The following is a 22793-nucleotide window of genomic DNA, read 5'->3' on the forward strand; positions in this document are numbered from 1 at the left end:
GCAGGTACAGATGGCTGGAGGAGGTGGAGAAAAGGCCCCAGAGGAGCCATACCAGGTGCATGGTTCAAGCACGGCCCCACGGCCCTGGTCGCTGGGGAAAACGGTCTGGTCAAAGCTGCTTTTCCCATGAAGAAGAAGGAAAATAGGAAATGGGGAGGGGAATTTGAAAATGTCCCTTTTCTAGACCCTGTACATATTATCTTATAAAATCCTCGCAATAATTCTGAAAGGTTGGTATTTTTCTTCCCATATTACCCATGAGAAAATTAAATATTAGGCTGTTTGATGTGGTGGCACATGGCTATGACTGCAGCACATGGGAGGCTGAGGCAGGAGGATTGCTGTGACTTGAAGGCCAGCCTTGGATACACAGTGAGTTCCAGGCCAGCCTGAACTAGCTACACAACCGGAATCTGTCTCAACCATTCCCCGCCAAAAGAGAGAGAGAGAGAGAGAGAGAGAGAGAGAGATAATTAAATGTTAGAGAGGTTGAGTAACTTGTTCAAGGCCACACAGTAAGTATTTGCTATTAAAGGGTTGGTGGGGGTCGGGGAGCTGCCTGGCAAAAACGAGAACAGACGATTTTTGATGACAGCATGTTGTGCAGTCACTCACGTTGTCACCTCGGTTGTTTTTTTTTGTGTGTGTGTAAGTGAAAAACAAACTCAAATGAAAGTGCTGTACCGTTAGAGGCACCGGAGGAAACAGGGCCTTTTTTGTGACTTAATTGTGGAACAGGTGGGAGGAGGACATCTCTCCCCACTTCAGCGGAAAAGTGGCTGTACACCAGCTGGGGCCAGCGAAATGAGTTTGCAAATCGCCCCTCAGAGTGCCTGTGAGACTCCCCACCCCGCTGGCGTCCTTGACAGACACCAAAGGGACCCGAGGCCCCAGTGAGGTCTCCGTCTAGCAGGGCTGCCGAACTCGAGCGACCCGGAGAACTGTGTTACACAAACAGCACGTCTCAGACAGAAAACTGTGTTTGTTCCACCCCCACATTCTCCATTCAAGTTACCAGAAGTTTGCAATTATTCTTAAAAGACATTTCCAGACAGGGCTTACTCAGCTTTGTTTTGTTTTGCATTTTTCATGTCTTTCAACGTGGCTGACCAGTGTCGCTCAAGGCCACACTAGTACATAAAGACCAGTCGTGAACCACAGGCCGGTTTCCACTCTCTTTGCTTACTTGTTTTGTTGTGGTTATTGTCGTTTTTTGTTTTGTTTTTGGTACCAGCGATCGAACTCAGGCCCTTGCAGTTGCCAGGCAGGCGCCGGAATCCCTGAGCTAAATCCCGGGCCCTGTTGTGGTTCTTTGGTTTTTGCTTTTCTCCTCCTCTCCCTGGGTTCAAGACTCTATGCGTCAACCTGATCTCTGCAGCTCCCTCTTTATTTCCATCATCTCCAGTTCACTCCCTACTGTACCCTCCTTGGGGCCTGGGACTTTGACCTCTTGCCCAGCTTTCTGCTATGCTAACTCCTCTGCCTTGCTGTCCAGTATTGACTTGGCTGGGGCTCTCCATGCTAAGTCCAGTATTGCAGGATTCTGCCAGCCAGTGAGACGTAGGTGGCACACACTGTCCTAGCCCTGTGCCTTGGGGAGAAAGTCTGTCTAGAAAAATCAATCCAGAAGAGAGGGACGTTTACCTACGGACTGCACCTGCCAGCACCACAGGCCAAAGGGATGCAGAGGTAAGTAGGTGCTGTCTCTCTTTTTCCTTCTGACTCCTGGAGGTTTAGGAAAAATAAAAGAATCTCCTTGGTTACAACTTTGGAAAACTCATCGGCAGTGTCTACCAAAAGTGAACATATGCACATACTTTTTACCCAAAAATTCTACTCTGAAGCATATATCCAACAAATATGCATACGTATGTTCATCAAAAGACATGCACAAGGATGTACATAGCAGGATTCCTCATCATAGCTAAAAGCTAGAAACAATCCAAATGTCCCACAGTAGCAGAATGGATTAAAGAATAGTACATTCATACAATAGGCTCTACATCAATAAAAAAAGGAGCAATAGTTATACGCGTGAATGAATCCTACATACTGGAACCCCCACCCCAAAATAATAATGACCTCTATTCCATTTATATGAAATTCTAAAACAGGCGTGTTAGGAGTCTGGAAAGTGGTTTTCCTGTGGGGAGCGGTAGCCAGGTGGGGACATGAGAGGATCGGGGGCTTGTGATGCGCTATTTCTTGAGCTGGGTACTGATGGAAGAGATGTATTCACTTTGCAAAAACTCATCCAGCTGTATACTTGTAATTCGTGTGTTTTCTATATATGGTGTACATGAATAGAGCCAATGATAGCAAGAAAAATGCCCTTGCTTTCTCCTGAAATGTAATTGTAACAGACACTCAAGTTTAGTGGCTGGGTGCAAGGATTTTAGTTGTTCCCACTTGTGATTTGGAGAAGCGAGCCGATGTGGGATTCCTTTGCTGTACTGGGTATCCGCCTCCTTTGTAAGTAGCAATCATGGTATTTGGCAGCCAGAGGAACGAGGGTGGGACGCCTGGCACCCTCATCGTCCTAGAGGGTTTCTGAAAAAAGCAAGCAGATGGAAGAACATGGGATCCAAGGAACAAGTAGAAGCAAAGGGACACTGTAATCTGAGGACTTCCTGGGGTGGAGGACAGATACTAGCGGGCCCCTGTACAAGATTCCCAAGCCAACTCGCCAGAGTGTTGCCAGGTACCGTAACACGGTCCAGAGGGGAATCGACTGGAGCAGGGACAGAGCGACAGAGAAGCCGGCTGGGAACACAGGAGCCCAGACACGATGGTAAATTCTAATAGGCTTGCTTGGTCTCCCGGCTCGCGTGCTTTCTCTCCAGCGTCTTCACCTTCCTGGTGTGATGGTGGCTGGAGGAAGCGAATCAGTCAACCTTTATTTAAAGGGTTGCGGCAGAGATGTCAGCGAAAGCATACAAATTTTCACCTGAGACAGTGGAAAATGTCCAGATCATAGAAGCCAGCAGAACTGAGAGATATTCCTGGAACCCAAATGATAAGGCCAGAGGAGGGCTTGGAGATGAAGACGGGACATGAGTGACTAAAACAAAGAAGCCGGAATGCAGAGTATTGGAAAGTATATACAGTTTTTATCTGGCATAGCTCAGCCCTTCCATAGCTCTTTCCTAATTCATAGAAGCTAAGAAAAATCTCTACAGAAAGCCTGGGACTACTAATTTCAACCCCCTATATTCTACCCAAACCACTTGCTCTAACCTGATGGTCTCCATTCCCATCCTGTTGTCGAGTGCCTAGCTTCTGCTGCTCTGCCTAATCACTTTAGCTAAGCAATTCCCTGAGGTAATCTTGGTCTCCTCTTCCAGCTTCAATCCTTGGCATGGCCTTTCAGATTTTTGTGGCTCTGTGCTCAGAAGCTTTGCAAGCTGCCTTATCCGGCCAACCGAATTAACTTAGGGTTAGGGTTAATTAACTCATCCCAGAACGCCCTCCCGCAAGGCTCCTCAGAGCTGGGCCCACAGGGTGCCCCTTCCATTCCACTTAAGAACCAAGCGGCGCAGACCCGGGGGTGTTGGTTGTGAGTGTACTGGCCACGTCCTGCCAAATAACAGGATTTCTATTTGCAGAGGGGGCAGGTATCATTACAGCAAAGGAATCGCGCATGGCCAGGCTTCTCCAAAAGACATTCTCACGTGCAGAAGAGTGCAGCTCAGAAATACAAACTAGCCAGGCACAGTGTCCCATGCCAATAATCCCAATGCTAGGGAGGCTGAAGCAGGAGGATCACGAGTTCAAGACCAACCCAGACTGCATTCAAGACCCTGTCTCTAAAAACAAACAAACAGAATACAAATTAAACACCAAAATCACATTACAGAACAAAAAATGCAAACATTAAGAGATTGAAAGAATAAGAAAAAAAAATCAATCCTAGAATATTGCTGATCTCAATAAATTGCTTTCGATTCTAGAAGGGCCTCAGGGAAGCTGGCTCCAAAGTAGTTCATGCCAGCTCTGCCTAAACAGGAATCCGGAGACAAACGGCAGTCCCCCTGACGGCGCAGCAGGCTGAGGGTTTAAGAGAACAAAGCCATGACTAGAAATGCAAGGGTTTGGGCAGTAATAAGACAAAGGCCAATTAATCCACAGAAATCAAGAGTAAATAGATATCAGAGGGCAGAGCGAGCTAGAACGACCAAAGTACAGGCAAACAATCCGTAGAAAGGAGAGCTGCTGATCAAACAGTCGGCCTCAGACAGGGTCACAGGAAATGTGGAAAGAGGCAGACTTGGGGCAAGAACAGGTGAATCCCCAGACCCACAGAGGAGGAGCAGGGCTCAGGACACAGCAACAATACCCACTCTTGGTTTCGGAGGCCATTCCAGTTAGCTCACCTGTGAGGACTCATCCTTAGAGAGCCTGGTTCTCTACTCTTGCTGGTGATCGGAACTGGCTGGATAGGAGCAAGGGCGGGATTCAAGGGTCTCTTGAAGGGTATTGCTAGGCTGCCTTCACTGGCTTCCTCCATCCAAGTTCAGAGAGTGACAGTAAGAGAAAAAGAATGGGTTGGAGTGTGGATTAGGTCAGTAAGTCCCTACCGGCAGTACTCAGATCCGCAGCCTTCCCACTTCATGAAATCACAGGATTGCCCATGTCTTTTTTGGAAAAAATGAGGATGTCTAGAAGTCTTTCTGGTTTTTCTTTTTGGTGTGTGTGTGTGTGTGTGTGTGTGTGTGTGTGTGTGTGTGTGTGTGTGTGTGTGTGTGTGAGAAACAGAGAGAGACAGGGTCTTGCTATTAGTTCAGGCTGGACTTGAACTCACCACGTAGCCCAGGTTGGCCTCAAACTCAAAGCAATCCTCCTGCCTCAGCCTTCCAAGTGCTGGGATTACAGACCTGTGCCACCACACCCAGGGTAGTCTTTGTGGTTATATACCACAGCTGGGTGGGGAGCGGGGCACATTCTCTGCTGGAGCAAGTTTCCTGTAGGTATGCAATGCCTATTACATCTTTTTTGTTTGCTTGTTTTGAGACAAGGCCTCACTGCCAGTATATCTTCCCAGGCTGGTCTTGAACTCACTAAGTACCCCAGGCCAGCCATGAATTCACAGTAATCCCTCTGCCTCAGCCTCGCAAGTGATGGGATTACAGGCAAACACCACCATGCCCGGCCCAATTCCACCTTTAGAGTCCAATCAGGTGCGGTGATGCATTCCTATCATCTCAGGAGGCTGAGGTGGGAGGATCCCTTGGCTCAGGAAAACTAGTCCCGGAAACATAGTAAGCTCTTGTCTCAAAAAAAAAAAAAAAAAAAAAAAAAAAAAAACCCAAAGCAAAAAAGAGTTCAAGAAAGCCCACCTTAAATAAAACCCATGAGGGAACCCTTTGTCTGGGGGATATATCCATTTGTGTCAGTTTCTTTAACTATAAAATGGAGAAAAGGCTGGGGATTTAGCTCAGTGGTGCTGCCTGCCTCGCAAGTGTAAGGTCCTGAGTTCGATCCCTGGTACCTACAAAAAGGAGATATGTTCATTGGAAAGAATTGCTGTGAAGGTTAAACGAGCTCAACCTGCTCTCCTGACACACTCAAGCGGAAGGCACACAATAAGTGGGAATCCTCTCTTCCCTTTCTGTCAGCCGTCAGTGGAAAGAGCTGCACCTTCTTTCTTATTGTAAGGTTCCCTCCTTCTAGCAACTTGGAGTTTTTTTGACACATACTTGATTGCTGCCTTGTTCCTAGCTAGATATTATCAGAACACAGAGGGATTGGTAATTATAGTATTGTAGCCAAGTAATTGCTGCCCCAAAAGACCCGTGTCCCAATCCAAGGTAACCTATGAATGTCCTACCTCGCTCTGGAAAAGGACTGGCGGATGTAATTAAGGTTAACGACCTTGACACGGGAAGATTAATCCGGATTTTCCAGGTGGGGCCAATTTAATCTGACGCGTCCTTGAGAGCAGAAAACCTGTCCTAGCTGAGAGCAGCAGGAGGGAGATGCCCTGTAGGAGAGGGTCAGCGGGGCGAAGGAAACAAAACTCACCATCGCTGGCTGTGAAGAGAGGAGGGAGCTCAAGCTGAGGACACAGGCACCCTGAAGCAGCACATGAACAGATTCTTCCCTAGAGCTTCGGGGAATGAATACGGCTCTGCCTTTAGCCCCATGAGGTCCCCATCTGACTTCTACCAGGCAGAGCTGTGAGACAGTAAATTTGTTTGTTTCGGCCACTGTGTATGTCACATGGCAATAGAAAACTCATATCCAGGTACCAAAATGGGGTCAAGACTATAGGGCTAAATGACAGTTTGGCTGTCCGGTGTGAACCAGTGATGACTCATAACAATCAAGCAATAAGTACTGATGGGGATCAAAATGACCTGTCTTGGGTGTGGTGGGGAACACCTGTGATCCTAGCACTCAGGAGGCTGAGGCAGGAGGATTGTAGTGAGTTTGAGGCCAGACTGGGCTACACAACGAGTTCAACTCCAGCCTAAACTACATAGTACAACCTTGCCTCAAAACAAATAAACAAAACCCCAACTATGTTACTGATTCTTCATAAATATTATTTTAAAATATTTTTTTCTAATCTCCCATTTCAGATGTACATGTAGCCAATCTGTCCCTGTTGGTGACTTATAATGATTTTCTGCTGGGCATGGTGGCACGGACCTGTAATCCTTGCACTCAGAAGGCTGAGGCAGGAGGATTGCCAGTTTAGAGCCAACCTGGGCTACTCAGACCCTGTCAAAAGACCTGGGACCTAGGGGTGGTGGTGCATGCCTCTAATCCCAGCACTCCAGGAGGCTGAGGCAGGGAAATCACAAGTACGAGCACAGCCTGGGCAACTTAATGAGAACTGTCTAAAATTTTTTTAAAAATTCATTTAAAGGTGTGAGGAGCTATCTCAGTGTGAAGTTCCTGGGTTCAACAAATAAATAAAATAGTTTGGGGGTGTAGCTCCATAGCAGAGTGCCCTGGTTCCAATCTCTAGTATTATTAAATAAATAGAGAAAGAAAGGTAACGGGGGCTGGGGCTATAACTCAGTGGTTGTTGGCACGCCCAGGGCCATGGGTTTGCTCCCCAGCACTGCAAAACAAACAGAAGTAAACAAATGTGTGGTGATAAAATATGGTAAAATATGGTAAATCAGGTATGGATGGTAATGTTCTAGAGTGAGCTCAGCTGTGTCTCCTCTTCAAATTCTGACGCCAGTACATTTCCGCAGAGGCTGCCTCCACGCGCTCACAGAAGGCGTCTGGTGCTTCGTGGGATGAATAACTGGATTCCTCAGGGCACCTGTCTGTCCCCACATCTCCCCGAAGCCGAGACTACCATGATGTGGCAATTCATTCGGGTTACCTTTAGTTAAAAAAAAAAAAGATTTATCGTAAAGATCCGTATTTACGGAAACCCAGGGACAGATGAGCAATCAGGGTCCGGAAGAACAGGAATGGGGTGCGCCTGTGGATGCAAGGCGATCCCAAAACCTCAGCGCGAGTCTGTGAATCTGCGCGGGGTGACTCAGTCACTCCCCTGTGCCTGCGTGCTCTGCTCACTACAGCTGCCTCTCACGGCATCTCCTCGGTGTCTGTTTGCATCACAGGCTCTGCTTACTCAGAACGTGGCTGACTCAGAACTGGATTAGTCAAAGCTTTGATTCATTTAGTCCTCTGCTGACTTCTCCAGCTTCTCTTGACTCTGTAGGCTCTCAGCCTATTCATTCATTTGTTCTTCAGTTTGAAAAGTAATGAATACTTACTCTGCGCTGCCATGCAGCTTAGCTCACCGTGTGTGTGTGTGTGTGTGTGTGTGTGTGTGTGTGTGTGTGTGTGCGTGTGGCAGAGGGGGGAGGGAGGGAGAGGGATCGTAGAGTTACAAAAATGCTCCAGCTGTGCTCTGATGGGCTCATCTCCTTGTTCCAGAAACCCTTGCTGGACACTCTAGGAATCAGCTGCCTTCAGGAGCCTCGCCCATCCTGGTTAAGGCCACAGAAACCCTCCTCTCCTGAAGCCCAGCTGTTAAAGCAAGGATTAGCACTTGACCAAGGATAATCAAAACATTGGCTGGCCGGCAACTCCCAGTTTGACTCGAGTAAGGTTTGCTTAAAAAGAGGAAACCCAGGACCAGGGATTTAGCTCAGTGGTGCTGCCACCAGCCTCAGCAAGTGCACAGAGCGAAGTTCTATCCCCAGTACCGAAAAAAAAAAGAAAGAAGAAATCCAGTGTAGTGGACATTGTGCAGAATTGGCATGTTTATCATCAGAGCAAACTGGCTCATTTGTGGAAGGGAAAGTTTTTGTTTGCTTCTAATTTTCCCCATTTTATTCAAGCTTCATTAACTACTATAAACTCTCTTTATTTTATTAAAAAACACTTTCATAATAAAATAAGAGGATAACAATAATACACTGTGTATCATTATCTTTAAAGTAGTTACTCAGTGTACATAGAAAAGGTTCTCATAAACAAGAAACTAACACGTGGGCTGGGGATTTAGCTCAGTGGTGCTGCACCTGCCTGTCAAATGCACTGCCCTGAGTCCGATCCCTGATACTGAAAAAAACAACAAAGAAACTAACAGATAGCAGCAGCACAAAACTTTCTTTTCAGTGAACTAAGAGAAGCTAATAGTATAAATGAAACAAATTAACATATATATTAAAACATTTTTGAAACAAGGAAATAGGTAATTTGGGGAATTAGTTGAAGTTCTCCCTACTTCCTGTTTATTGATTTGTTTTGCTTTGTTTTCAGTTTCTCACACAAGAGAAACTACATGATACTTAATCTTGTATGTGTGAAATATTTCACTTAACGTTATGTTCTCAAATTGAATCCATTTATCTAAAAATGCCTCACTTGTATCTTTTTAATGGCAGAATAGTACTCCATTGCATATAAATACCACATTTTCCTTATCTATTCACCTGTTGGTGGACATATATGCTACGTCCAAGATCTAGCTATTAGAAATTGTGCTACTATAAATACAGGTAGGAATCTATCCCTGTAACTTGCTGATTTTAACCCTCCTGAGAAGATACCTAGAAGAGCGACAATGGGGTCAAATTTTCTATTTTTAGTTTTTTGAGGACTCCGCACTGATTTCTGGAGTGGCTGTGCTAGTTTACACTCCCACCAGCAATGGAGAAGAGTCCCCCCCTCCTATTCTTGCCAGCATTTGTTGTTAGATTTTTTTTTTTTTTTAATGATAACCATTCTTTCTGGGGTAAGATGGCATCTCAGGTAGTTTTAATTTTTGCATTTCTCTGATGGCCAGCAATGTCGAACATTTTTTCATGTATTTATTGGCCATTTGTACTTCTTCTCAAAGGTATCTATTCATTTTGGTTGCCCATCTTTTGATTGGGTCTTTCATTCGGGGAGTCTAATTTTGTTGAGTTCTTTGTATATGCTAGATGTTAGTCCTCTCAGGAATACCAGGCAAATTTTCCCCCCTCTTCACTCTGTTGGTTGTTTCCTTCGCAGAGGGGCTCCCGTTTAATTCGGGGGCTCGGGGCAGGTTGCAGGGCAGGAGGGAGGGGTTGAACATAGCCCAAGGCTTCATTCATCCCTGAAATGGCCAGAGGGAGGCTCAAGGAAGCTGTGCCAAAGGATCACGGCCCTGGATAGGGGTCATTCAGTGATGGTCTGTAAGAGGCCTGTTTCTCAGGGATTCTCTGGGCCCTAGGTTTCAACACAGCCCTGGCTCGTCGTGTTTATTTGGGCATCTCTCCATGAGGCATTTTTAGAAGAGCCACAGCAGGTTTGGCCGGCTGCCTCGCAAGCGCAAGGACCCGAGTTTGATCCCCGGTACCGAAAGAAGAGCCATGGCATTTTCCACAGCTCTGCGCTGTGGTACTGGCGAGGCTGGGATGGAAAGGAGGCCAAGGGAATGCGATCGGTAACAGTGCTCCGGGAGCAGCCTGACGGAAAGGCGGGGTTTCCGGCGAGTTCATACGTTCTGGGATTGGGAATATGTCGCTGGTGGGTGTGTTCTGTTGTCTGAAGATAGCAATACATGGAGAATTAAACTCCCTCTGGGACCACGATATCCGAAGATCCCGCTCCTAGAACCGCCAGCTTTCCATGTCCCTAATCTCTAGTGCCCATTGCAGGCCACATGGTCCAGCTTTCTCTTGGTCTCACTCTAAATACCACAGCCCAGAGAGGAGAACTAATCTTGTTTCTTTTACTGAACGTCGAGACAAGAATAGGATTCATGGAGCAGGTGCAGTGGTGCACACCTGTAATCCCAGCTACTCAGAGGATCACAAGTTCAAGTCCAGCCTGGGCAACTTAGTGAGACTCCATCTCAAAAATAATAAAGGCCTGGGGATATAGCTCAATGCTCCCTGGGTTCAATTCCCATACCGAAAAGACTCAGGGGATGACCTCTCTTGTAAATGAAGTCTGGAAGGGAATGATCAAGATCAGAGCCAAAAAGCAGGCTTGAAATATCTTTCACGTGAGCATCACATTTGCATGCACACCGAGAATCCATGTGCTGGACAGTTTCTTATATAGTGATGGTGTTGATAAAATTGTCCTATGTCCCCCACACTGGTAATGATATCATTACATCATCAAGTTGGGCAAGCCAAAACCCCCTATGGCCGTCGACCCCTGCCCCATATCTAGTCCATCACTGAGTTTTGTTAATACGACCTTTTTTGTTGTTGTTTTTGATACCAGGAATTGAACTCGGGACCTTGTGCTTGCAAGGCAGGTGGTGGAACGACTGAGCTCAATCCCCGGCCCTGTTAATACCACCTTCTATAAGCTGGACGTGGCCATGAACATGTGTAATCTCACATTCAGGAGACTGAGGCAGGAGGATCGCTGAAACCTGGGATGCATAGTGAGTTTCCAGCCCAGCCTGAACTACATAATGGGACCCTGCCTCAAAATAAAAAAAAGAAAAACCACCTTCTAGCCATTTCTTTTTTTCCAGAACTACCATGGTCTGAGCACTATTTTCTCATGTCTACACTTCCGGGACAGTTCCCTCACCCCTCCCAAGGATCAAACTCAGAACCTTGTGCTTGCAAGGCAGGCGTGTTGCCGCTGAGCTAAATCCCTGGCCCTCTGTCTTTCTTTCTTCAATTTTTATTTTTATTGGTACAAGTTTGCAGTAGGTAATGATTATATTCATCGTGGAGTTGGTATGCATACACCACACATCTTAATTCTTTTTACATCCTCTTCCTCTCCCTACCCTCCCTATTTTTTTTTTTCTTTGTAAAACAAGGTCTCATTGTGTTGTCCAGTTTGGCCTAGAACTTCTGGACTCAAGTGATACCCCAGGCCCAGCCTCCTTCGTATCTGGGACTGTAGGTAGGCACCACTGTACCTGGCTTGAGATTATTTTAAAATGGTGTGCCTGCATTTCTTCTGCCTCCAGATTCCTCATAGCAGCCGGTGATGGTCTCCTCACCATTTTTTTTGGGGGGGGTACCGGGGATTGAACTAGGATCCTTGCGCTTGCATCCGTTTTTATTTTTAACTAACAGACTTAATTTTTTAAACAGAAATTCTACAAGTTTACAAAAAATTGAACACACAGTGCAGTCGGTTCCTTTATATCCTCTCTATATTTCATTCACAATTTCCCATATCACAAACCTTGTTGAATTAGTGAGGTGCTTTTGTTACAACTGCTTAGCCAACATGGATTCTTTTTTTTTTTTTTTAATGGGGATTTGAACTTAGAACCTTGAGCTTGGAGGCAGGCAGCAGTACCACTGAACTAAATCCCTGGCCCATGGATTCTTTTTTCATTTGTTTATTTTTTAGAGGCAGAGTCTCACTATGTAGTTCAGGCTGGCCTTGAACTCACAGCCATCCTCCTGCCTCAGCCTTCTGAGTGCTGGGATTACAGGCATGTGCCACCACGCCCCAGTTTAAGTCTTTACTGTTAACTAAAATCCATGCTTATGTTAGGGTTCACTCTTGTACAGCTCTGTCGGTTTGGAGAAATATATATAATGTCACATATCCACCATTACATACCATATAAAATAGTTTCGCTGTCCTGAAAAAAAACCCTGTGTTTCACTGAGTCATTTCTTGCCGGTGATCTTTCAAAATACAGATCTTTCTCACTCAGCCTCACCTTGCTCCACTCTCTAGCTTTCTGTCTCCAACCACACAAGGGCTTTCGTTTCACTTCCTCAATCCGCACTCAATTCTGGCTCCAAGCTTTGCTTATGATGTTTCTTCTTCCTGATGCTCCTTCCCCCCACCAGGCCCCGCCCCGGGTCTCCTCCTGCGTCCTTGGGTCCTCGTAACATTTATGTAAGTGACTACTGGATGTCCCTCCTTCCTGGGCCATGAGCCGCCCCCTGGCAAAGCAGGGGTCCTTGTAGCCGTGGACCTGGCACACAGTACACACGTAATAAAGATGTGTCGAATCCTTGTAATAGGTACATGAGTAAAGTGAACAGAACAACAAAACGGAATTGTGGCTGACTGTGTGGAGCTTGGAAATCCGAATGAAGGGTCGCTGGAGGCAGAGAGGGAAAGGAGAGCCATTGGGAAACCAGTAAAAAGTTGATCCAATAGGTTGAGAATACAGCAGAAGCCGCGACTCAGAAGAGTCAGGAGAGAGTTGGTTGGGTACAGCGACAGTGCTTGAGATGGCCAGGGTAGAGCTGTGCCTGTGGTGACAGAGCACAGGGTATGGCCATGAGGTCCACTGAGTGGACTCTAGTAAAGATCCAGGAGCTAAGAAGTGGGGCCTTTGACTGTGTGGTCCCCCTGCAAAACCCCTTTCTCTCTCTCCAGCCTCAGGATGAAGTGAACAAAGTTTTTTTTGTTTTGTTTTGTTTTTGAGACAGGGTCTCACTATGTAGTTGAGACTGACCTGGAACTCACTATGTAGCCAAGGCTGGTCTCGAACTCAGTGATCCTCCTGCCTCAGCCTCCCGAGTGCTGGGATTACAGGTATCAAAGTTTTAAATAAATGTGAAGCTATGGCCAGATTGGTAAATGACAGAGACGGAAAGAAAGACAGCAAGAAGTTGAATGTATGATCCTCCTAGGGGCAGAAGTTCTTCAGACCAGAACAAAGGAGACATTGCTTAGAAGGGTCTCGGGGAACTAGAAGAAGGCTGCTGTTGGTCCCTTGCATGCAGCGCTTGGAGAAAAAATAGCTTCTACTTTAAAAGACTGCAGAGGAAGTAGCAACCTCAGGGGAAAGCCAGGTTTCAGTTCAGACCAGAAGGTGAAGCAGATTAGCGAGGTCACTGGCTACATTTCACAGAAACCAATTCTAGCTGTCTGTGGCCAGCAGAGAGTGGGTGTTGGCAGGGAGCTTAGGGAGCTTGGGGGCATTGAACAGAGTGGAAGCCACCTACTGTGACGGGTGAGGAGAGCCTGTGCATGTCCTTGTGAACTGGCAAGATGTTCCGAAAAGGTGTCCACCGCGGAGGACTCTGTGAAGAAATTGAGGAAGGAGGAGAATTTGTTTACCAGCGGACAGGGGACCCATAGGACACAAATAGAATGTCTAGTGGAGAACAGAGAAGCAGAAGTACTGGGATTCGAGTGGCTGGGGGCCCCAAAAGGTGGTACTGGGCAGGTGGCGACCAGAATAGCAGCCACAGGAGAACCGATGCGCCCGTGGTGACGTTTGTCCTCGCTGTGCGGTCCGAGTCTCTGTTTCCATTCCCGTTACCTCTGTGTCTGCTCCATGATCCATCTTTGCCCACTGAATTGGAGTTTCTGACTTTTTCACCTTGTCCCCTTTGTCTGCCCTGGACAATCTCTTAGATTAACACAATCTTCTACTGCCTCCCTAAGGAGCTGCATTTTTTTGTTTTGTTTTAGTGCCAGGGATCAAACTCCAGTCCTTGCACTTGTGAGGCAGGTGGAGGTACCACTGAGTCAAATCTCCAGCCCTGCATTCTAGATTTTTAAAAAGAAATGCCAGGCATAGTGGTACGTGACTGTACTCCCAGCACTGGGGAGGCTGAGGCAGGAGCATCACTGTGACTCTTAGGCTGTCTCAAAAAAATAAAAAATAAAAAATAAATTAAATTAAACTAACACCCTGCTAAGTGTGGTGCCACACACCTGTAATCCCAGCACTCTGGGAGGCTGACCCAGAAGGATAACAAATTCGAACCCAGCCTTGGCAATGTAGTGAGACCTTGTCTCACACACACTCACACACACATATATACACACTCACACACACACAAATTGAAAGGGCTGACGTTGTTGCGGAGTGTGAAGGCCCTGGGTTCACTCCCCAGCACCGCCTAATAAACAGATAAATAAACACCTTGTGTGTGGGTCAGATGAAAATCCAATCTGCTCCACAGAGCCCCAGCAAGCCTCCCCAGTCTTGTAACTTCCCCCACTATTGCACAGATTTTATGTCTCTCTTTTCTTCCGAGCTATGAGTTTTTTCAAACAAGGGGCCATTTCTCTTGTTTCGAATGATCTTGCCCTCGAATGCACGTGAGAGGTGGTCTCTGCGATGGGACGTTCCCATTCTTGCCCAGCCTTTCCTATGATTACCGACTTCCTGGCCTGGATTCCACATTTGCCAGACATAGACCATCTGCTGGGCTAGACGAGCCCAGCTTGGGAGCCTGAGAGACGCCTGTCCTGAGTTCCTGGCCCGCCTTCCCCAGTCCTCCCAGAATGCGGGCCTGACACATACTGAGTGTTTTCTCCATCTCCCCAAATGACGTCTCTACAGTGTGGCTCGAGTCTCCATTCCTGAACACCCGACCCAACTCCCCACACTAATTCTTTTCCTGCTCTTTACCTCTCTACTGTTCCGGAGGAGGAGAAGCCTGAGGTGAATGCATAAGGATGAGAATTTACATGGCCACAACAACTACCAATATTCAACAAGTGACAAGCTTTGGGGCAGCTCCTCTGTACAGGTGATATTTTATTTCTGAAGGTAGATACATAGGCATGGTATGCTTACTATCTTTTTGTAATTTCGAAGGGTTTCACTGAAACAGTTTAGAATTAGAGGTGCTCGGCTCCTGCCCTAGTGGCCACCTGTGGGTGGGCCTGGCCGATGGCTCTGGGGGTGTGGGGGATTCAATCAAATGCTCCGTGGAGAGAGGACAGAGCAGCAGTGCAGGGTTTCTGGGATCAGAGCCAGCACCCTAGACCACAAGGCTATAAGCTCAGTGCGACTGACATGCGAATCTATTGTGTTTACTGGTAAAAAGCCTCATAATAGGCAATTCCCAGCTCATTAGTTTATCTGCCGGGCTATCTTCTGGAAGTGGGAGCGAGTTCTCCTATAGAAACAACTTTACAAATGGTAGCTCTGCCCCAATGCCAGCCCACAAAGCTTACGGAGCCCGGAGCCCTAATGTACCTGAAACATCGTACTAATCATACTGAGGACCCTGACCACTATTCATAACTGAGCTTCTGTGGGAAAGCGCATTTAGAGCTTTAATGTCAGCAACACACATTCCTCAGCCCTGCGAGTCCTCTGGACTCCTGACCTTATTCCCACAGTGCCGATTCTTATCAGAATGGCTCCACAGGCAGTGGAGGTCAGATCAGCTGCTCTCTGCTGCTGTATGATTCCAGCTAGCGTTTCAAGCAATTCATCTTCCCTGAGCTGATTCTTGCACCTTGTACCTTACACAGGGTACCGTGTACCCTGCCCTGTAATTTTAGTTTAGCCTTTAGCCTTCCAAGCACAACACAGAGCCTCCTCTTCATACCCGCCTTGCACACCCTAACACGAGACGATGCATAACATTTGTCACAGGAGGGACCTGATTTGTGTGTTCCTTGACATCAAGGGAGATGACCAGAAGCCCCATTTCATGAGAGAAGTGGCTGGAGGACTTGAGGACTAGCAGAACCCCTAATGACCCCGCAAAGGGAGATCGTGGCTGGGGAGGACAGGTGGTAGAGGGTAGGATCCACCCTGATATTGGTTGGAGTGAGATGGAAAAATTTTCATGACATTAGGACATCGTTTTTTTTGTTTGTTTGTTTTTTGTTTGCAAGAAGTGTCCGCAAATGAAGCTGGGTGATGTGGTACACACCTGTAATCACAGCACTTTGAGGAGCTGAGGTAGGCGGATCACAAATTCAAGCCCAGCCTGGGCAACTTAACAATTTAGAAAGATCGCTCTTAAAAAAAAAAAAAAAAAAAAAAGTATCCCTGAATGTGACACTGATACTCCGATCCCCTCACTGGGAGAAATGAAAACCGAAAGCTTCCCACTGCATTTTAGAGGCCTAGAGACAGAACTGTCGTTTCTTTATTGACTGGATGTCTTTCCCGTTGGCTACGAAAGTAGTTGTGATGGGAAATTTTCTCACTACATCTAGAGTTTCGGTGTCACTGGTGAGTGGCAGTGACATCCGGCCAGGAGAAGTGGTGAGCACTCTACAGTGAGAGGCTGCAGAAGCTGACTGCCTGGGACACCCAGGATGACAGCAGTGGGACAGTGGGCACCGAGAGCCCTCGTATCACACAGGGTTTTTCTTTTTCAATAAATTTAATTTTACTTCCTCCCCCCTCCAGCCCCCTCCCCTCCCTATGTACAAAAGCTTTGTTTCATTTTTCCTTCTATTTTCACTATTTTCCTTGTCCCTTCCTCCCTTTCTCCCTCCCTCCTCCCCTGTCCCCCTTCCCATTTGAACGCTTTCTTCCCATTTCCCAACATCTATTATACCTCTCAGTCCTTATTTCCACTTTTGGTTTCTCACACCAGAGAAACAATACGGTATTTAAACATGTGTGTCTGATTTATTTAACTTAACAGTATTGGGCTGGGGATTTAGGTCAGTGATTCTGCCACCTGCCTCGCAAACGCAAGTACCCAAGTTTGATCCCTGGTACCAAAAAAAAAAAAAAAAAAAGACGTTGGAGTCAAGGTCCATCTATTTAGCTATAAATGTCTGAATCACATCCTTCTTTATGGCAGAGTAGTACTCCACTGTATAAAAAAATCTTCTTTATCCACTCGTCTGTTGATGGGCATTTGGGCTGTTTCCAAGATTTATCTGTTGCAAACTGTGCTGCTTTAAATATGGGTGTGCACACATTGCTGTGGCATGATGTTTTTAATTCTTTTGAGAAGATACCAAAAAAGAGGTATAGGTGGGTCAAATGAAACCCCTAGTTTCCGTTTTTGGAGGAATCTCCACACTGATTTCCACAGTGGTTGTACCAGTCTACACTCCCACCAGCAGTGGAGCAGGGTTCCTTTTTCCCCCACGGCCCCTGCAGCATTTATTATTGGTTGATTTCTTGATAGCAACCACTCTTTCTGGAGTGAGTTGGAATCTCAGTTTTGTTTTAATTTGTATTTCATGAATGCCCAGTGATGTGGAACGCTTTTTCATATATTTATTTGCTGTTTCTAATCCTTCATCTGAGAAGTATCCTTTTCTTTCAGATGTCCATTTTTGCATTGAATTTTTAAATTTGGAGGGGGGTGGAAATCTGAGTTTTTTTGAGTTCTTTATATATTCTAGCTGGTATAAAAATATAGAATGGCTGGTAAAATTTTTTTTCCCACTCTGCAGATTGTCTCTTCACTCTGTTGGTGGGTTCTTGTGCAGTACAAAAGCTTTTTTAATAAGACGAGGTCCCAGTTGTTGATTCTTTGAAGTATTTCCCAGGAGGTCTGGGTTTTGTTCATGAAGTCTTTCCCTACTCCTATGTCCTCAAGGATTCTACCTATTCTCTCTTCCAGAAGATTTAGTGTTTCTGTTTTAATATTTAGATGTTTGATCCATTTCAATTTTAGATTAGTGCATGGTGAAAGATCTAGTTTCAGTCTTTGGCATGTGGAAAGCCAGTTTTTCCAGCACCATTTATTAAGAGGCTAGCTTTCCTCTAGTGCAGGTGTTTGGATCCTTCATCAAAGATAAGGTGGAGGAGTGTGTCCGGTGCTGTTTCTGCATCTTCTGGTCTGTTCCACTGATCCTCAGGTCTGCTCTTTTGCCAATGCCATGCTTTTTTTTTTTTTAATCACTATAGCTTCATAGTATAATTTAAAGTCAGGGATTGTGATACCCACTGCTTTGTCTTTTTTGCCCAGAATTGCCTCTGCTATTCTAGGTCACTTCCGGTTCCAAATGAATTTTAGGATTTTTTTTTTTCTAATTCTACACAGGGTTTACTTTGATCACAGCACTGCAATTGGGACAATACCTTCCTCCTATCAAGTACCGTCTGGGTGGGATCAGAAATCAAATTGCCTTGTCCTCCTCTAGCCCAAAAGCTAGGCAAACAGGCTGTCTCTCGGGACTTAGTGGAGGAGATGGAACCCAGCACCTCGTGCCGGCTCAGAAGCTCTCTGGCACTGCTCTAGTTTAGATCTAGACCGTCCTCCGGCCTTGTGTGCTCAGAGGTGCAGCTTTCGGAAGGTGACTGATCATGGGGACCACCCTTCTGGCCTCTACCCTCTTTCTCTGCTTTCTGGCTGCAGTGTGTGCATTTTCCTGCACTGTGCCCCTCTGCCATCTTGCTTCAAATTGTGGGTGCAGGTATTTTGTCCCAGTGACAAAAAAATTGACTAGGACAATTACAGTGCCACACTCTACTCCTGGGACTTGCATCTTGAATGGCATGCCCTAGACACTGACAATCTGTAAGGCAACTATCGGTCCCAGTGCTGTGTCCTCGGATGCTCAGGGACTTCTGGCCACCTGAACCTGTGAGCGGCCCTGCTTCCTGTTCCCCAAGCAGATTTTCCAGCTTTCTGTTATCATCCAAAAACATTTGTTTTCTATTCAGATTACCCAGAGCCATTCTATTTCTGTTGTGTATGACTGAGGAACTCTAATCCAGACTTTGATGGCAGGAGGTTGATAGATTGGGGCAAGTCTGTTGCTTCACAACTTGTAAAGTAGCTCACAGCATAAATCTACTTATATAGTTATAGCGCATCACCCTCACGTACAAAAATCAAAATTCGTGCCATGGAAATCTGATGAGCTCAACATTTGCCCAAGAAGGGAAAGGTGGCTGGGTAGAGGGAAGATTAATATAAACATTAGCAGAGTGTGCTGGTTTGTGCTGTAGAACCAACTGCCTGGGAGGCCGAGACAGAAGGATTGCTTGAACCCAGCTCAAGATTAGCCTAGGCAACACAAGTCCCAAAACAAAATAATAAATCAAACATAAACATTCCCCTGGGAACAGTCTACCAATTCCGAGCCCTGTACTCTATTTGTACCTCTGATGACAATAACTATGATGGTTGTGTTCAGTGGTAACCATGGTTTTGTCTCATTTATTTAGAGAAATAAAAATATTCATGTATATTGACAGGAAGAGTTTTAGGAAAACAAGCAAATTGCAAAGCCATTCCTTTGCTACCATTTAAAAGGACTGAATTAAGATTTAATGTCAGTTTGAAAATAACAGCAGAGACAAAAATGTCTGCGTAATTAATCCCAACTGTTGGCCAAATCATGTAAGATATACTTCAACTCAACCTGTGGCATTTCCTATTAGCTGCACATGGAAGTGGCTGGGTGTGTTTGAGAAAGGGCAGGCTATTCACCCACCGGTGCCCGGGCCCCCTGTTCTCAGCTGGGCCTTGTCCCGTGGGACCCAAGACGAGATGCTTCATAGCCCAGTGGAGCTCAGGGTCCTGGGCTACAGTCTTCAGGTCACAACAGTGATGAATTGAGCAGCCTTGGGCAACTTCTCTGGTTTCACTGGTCTCTCTCTCCCACCTGACTTGAGGCTAATGGAGCATGGATAGAAACTAGGGACATTTCCCGGGTCCAGTGGCGCACTCCTGTAATCCCAGCACTTGGGAGGCTGAGGCAGGAGGATTACCATGAGTTCAAGGCCAGCCTGGGGTACATAGTGAGTTCAAGGCCAGTTTGAACTGCATAGCAAGATGCTGTTTCAAAAAACCAAAGGATGAAAGAAAAAAAAAAAAGCAAAGCAAAGAAACTAGGGACATTTATTGAATGCCACTCTAGATTTCTGGCTCCCATTGGAGGCCTATGACCCAACTCCATCCTAGAAAACTTGCTCTTCTCACGGCCATATTTCTGCCATTATTATGGCTTCCCCTTCCCCAACCAAAACGTGTGTTACCTAAGATGTTGGTTCCAAAAGTCCTGGCTGAACATGTGGGTTGGAGGGAAGAGCTTGTAGACATGGAATGGAAGAGCGTCCCTGTGACATAAGGGACCAGTCTCATAATCTGGGGCCACAGCTGAGCCTTCCCGTACAGTCCCTTCAGAGTCGGGGAACTTCAACAAGTCTAACTGACCTCCTCTTTTGTGGTAGGTTGTTTTATTTTGAGACAAGGTCTTGCTATAGAGTCCAGGCTGTCGTTGAACACGCCACGTGGTTTAAGCTGGCCTCAGACTCACAGTGGTCCTCCTGGGCCTCAGCCTCCTGAGTGCTGGGATTTGTGGTAGTTTTATCAGCCTCTCCACCTCCTTCACTCCAGTTCCTGGGCCTTTTGTATTAAAGAATAAGTACTTCTGCCTCAGAAAAATGACTACTTCTAGAAGGCCTCCATCCATGATCATCACGTGCCCCAAGAAGGAAAATGAAAGACGGCCTTACAGGATGCGAAGTCTAAATCACGGTGGCATTGCCCTGCACAGGGCAGTGCCTCAGTTATGAAAGGAACAGCATCTAACCTGCACAGGTTATGCAAGGAACAGCTCTATCTGCACAGTCCCCCAATCTGACCTGAGCTCTCCAGCCAGGTCTTTTGGTTGTTAGCCACAGCGCCACCCCTGGCCAACTCTGAGAACTGCGCCAGAGATCCCACGGTTATCTACAGTGGCCTTGTACTTTGTACTCAGCCAGATTCACCAACGGCAGTGAATTATTCCTGGGATTCCTACAGGCCTCTGCTTTCACTGGACCAAAGTTAACCTTCCTAAAAGTAAAGAAAAAAAAAAACAACATTTCCCTCAAATTTAGAATTAGATAAAGCTTTCTAGCAGTTGAAGACTTGCTTCTTTTTCACGCTTGGCTCACCTGGACACAAATAGCCCTACAGCACTGAAACCCTTGTGTTTAACAGGGCAGAACGGCCCTGGTGCCCTAGGGTGAGACACCCAGGGAACTGGCTGCAATCAGTCCCCGGGGCAGAAGCCAGCCTGGTTGTTAAAGAATAGGAATCTTGATCCATCAGGGCCACCTTAAAGGTTTGGAAACATCAGCTCCAGGCATCCAACCTCCTGCAGTCATGTACCTGGACCACAGAGGGCCGGAGTAGCCGAAATAGAATCACATGTACCCCTCTGAGTGTTTCCATTTTATCACCTTTCATAAATTAGGCAATGAGATGGCCAAGTGGGTTCCCTATTTCAAAGCAGCAGGGCACAGAGGAAATATCTCTATTCTCGGAAATCCTCCTATGGCCACAACTAACGAAAGTAATAGAATATGCCTAGACTAAGCACCCAGCACAGTCACATCAGCCAGGAATCAGTCGGAGCCCTGAGCTCCATGAAGCTCTGAGGGCTGGCGGCTGGGTTGTGCAAGAAGAGGCTCTGTCACAGAGACTTTGTCTTCCTATAAGAGTACGCTGGTTCTCCCTCATATCACACCTCAAAAAGCAGCATTAAATATAAGAAGATAAAAATCTTCTCTTTTTGCTTTAAAAAATTTTTTATTCTTATCAGTCCCGGTTTGCAGTACATAGTGATTACCTTAATCCTGAGGGGTGGGTACCTGTACTGAGGCATTTTAAGAAGATAAAATCTTAAAGCACAGTAAAAGAGAATGTGGTAAATGCCTGTCTTGTCTCTTAGATAAGGAAAAACCTTGTGATCATTGTCAGTAGATGCAATGTCAGAATAAATCCACGGCATAAAAGAATTGCCTTCGCTATAACGAAGGATTATAATGAAAATCAGCGCTAATAATTCAGAGGAGAAAAGGTTAATGTCCTTTCAAATATCTATGGTGCATTTAAGTAATTGGTAAAAGTCCTGAACAGATAGTTCACAAGGGATGATACACAAATAGCTATAAATACTAAAAAGTATGATTTTACTAATAGTTTTTATCTTTATGTGCATTTCAAGTAATTAGGTAAAAGTCTTAAATGGACAGTTGACAGTGGATGATATATAAATAGGTAAACTATTAAAAAATATGATTAAAATTTTAAAAAGTATTTTACTAGCATTATTTATCAAAGATGTTAACATTGATTTAAATAGTATACAATGCCATAAAAACACGGAGAGGAATGCAGTTTTGACCAATTTTTGTTGGTGGTGGTGGTGGTGGTTTGTTTCATCTTGAGAAAGCATGTCACTAGATATCCTAGGCTGGCCTCAAATTCTCAGTGATCCTCCTGCCTCAGCCTCCCCAGTGCTGAGATTACAGCATACGCCACCACACTCGGCTTAGCCAAATGTTTTATAAAATAACTTGACACAATGTTTCAAGAGTCTTGAAATGCTTAGGCTCTTTGAGCTGAAATTTTATTTTCAAGAATAGCTTCTAAGGAAATAATCCAAACTGTAAATAGTTGTATACAGAAAAGTCTCTACCATAGTACAATTAATAACCCAAAACCACCTAAATATCCAACAATAGTGAAAGTGTTAATTTGTGGTATATTCACATAAGATTTACGGCTCCCACGTGGAGTCATTAAAAATAATTTTATTGCTGGGTGTGGTGGCACACGCCTGTAATCCCAGCACTCAGGAGGCTGAGGCAGGGGGATTACTTCCTTTGAGGCCAACCTAAACTGCACAAAGAGACCCTGCCTCAAAAAGCCAAAGGGGAAAAAAGCTCAACTGAAGATAAATGGAAATACAAATAATGTTTTGCTTGATTCTTTTTTTTTTTTTTTTTT

This window comes from Fukomys damarensis, unplaced genomic scaffold (assembly GCF_012274545.1).
Source record: "Fukomys damarensis isolate Sample0158 unplaced genomic scaffold, DMR_v1.0_HiC HiC_scaffold_13, whole genome shotgun sequence".
Taxonomy (NCBI): Eukaryota; Metazoa; Chordata; class Mammalia; order Rodentia; family Bathyergidae; genus Fukomys; species Fukomys damarensis.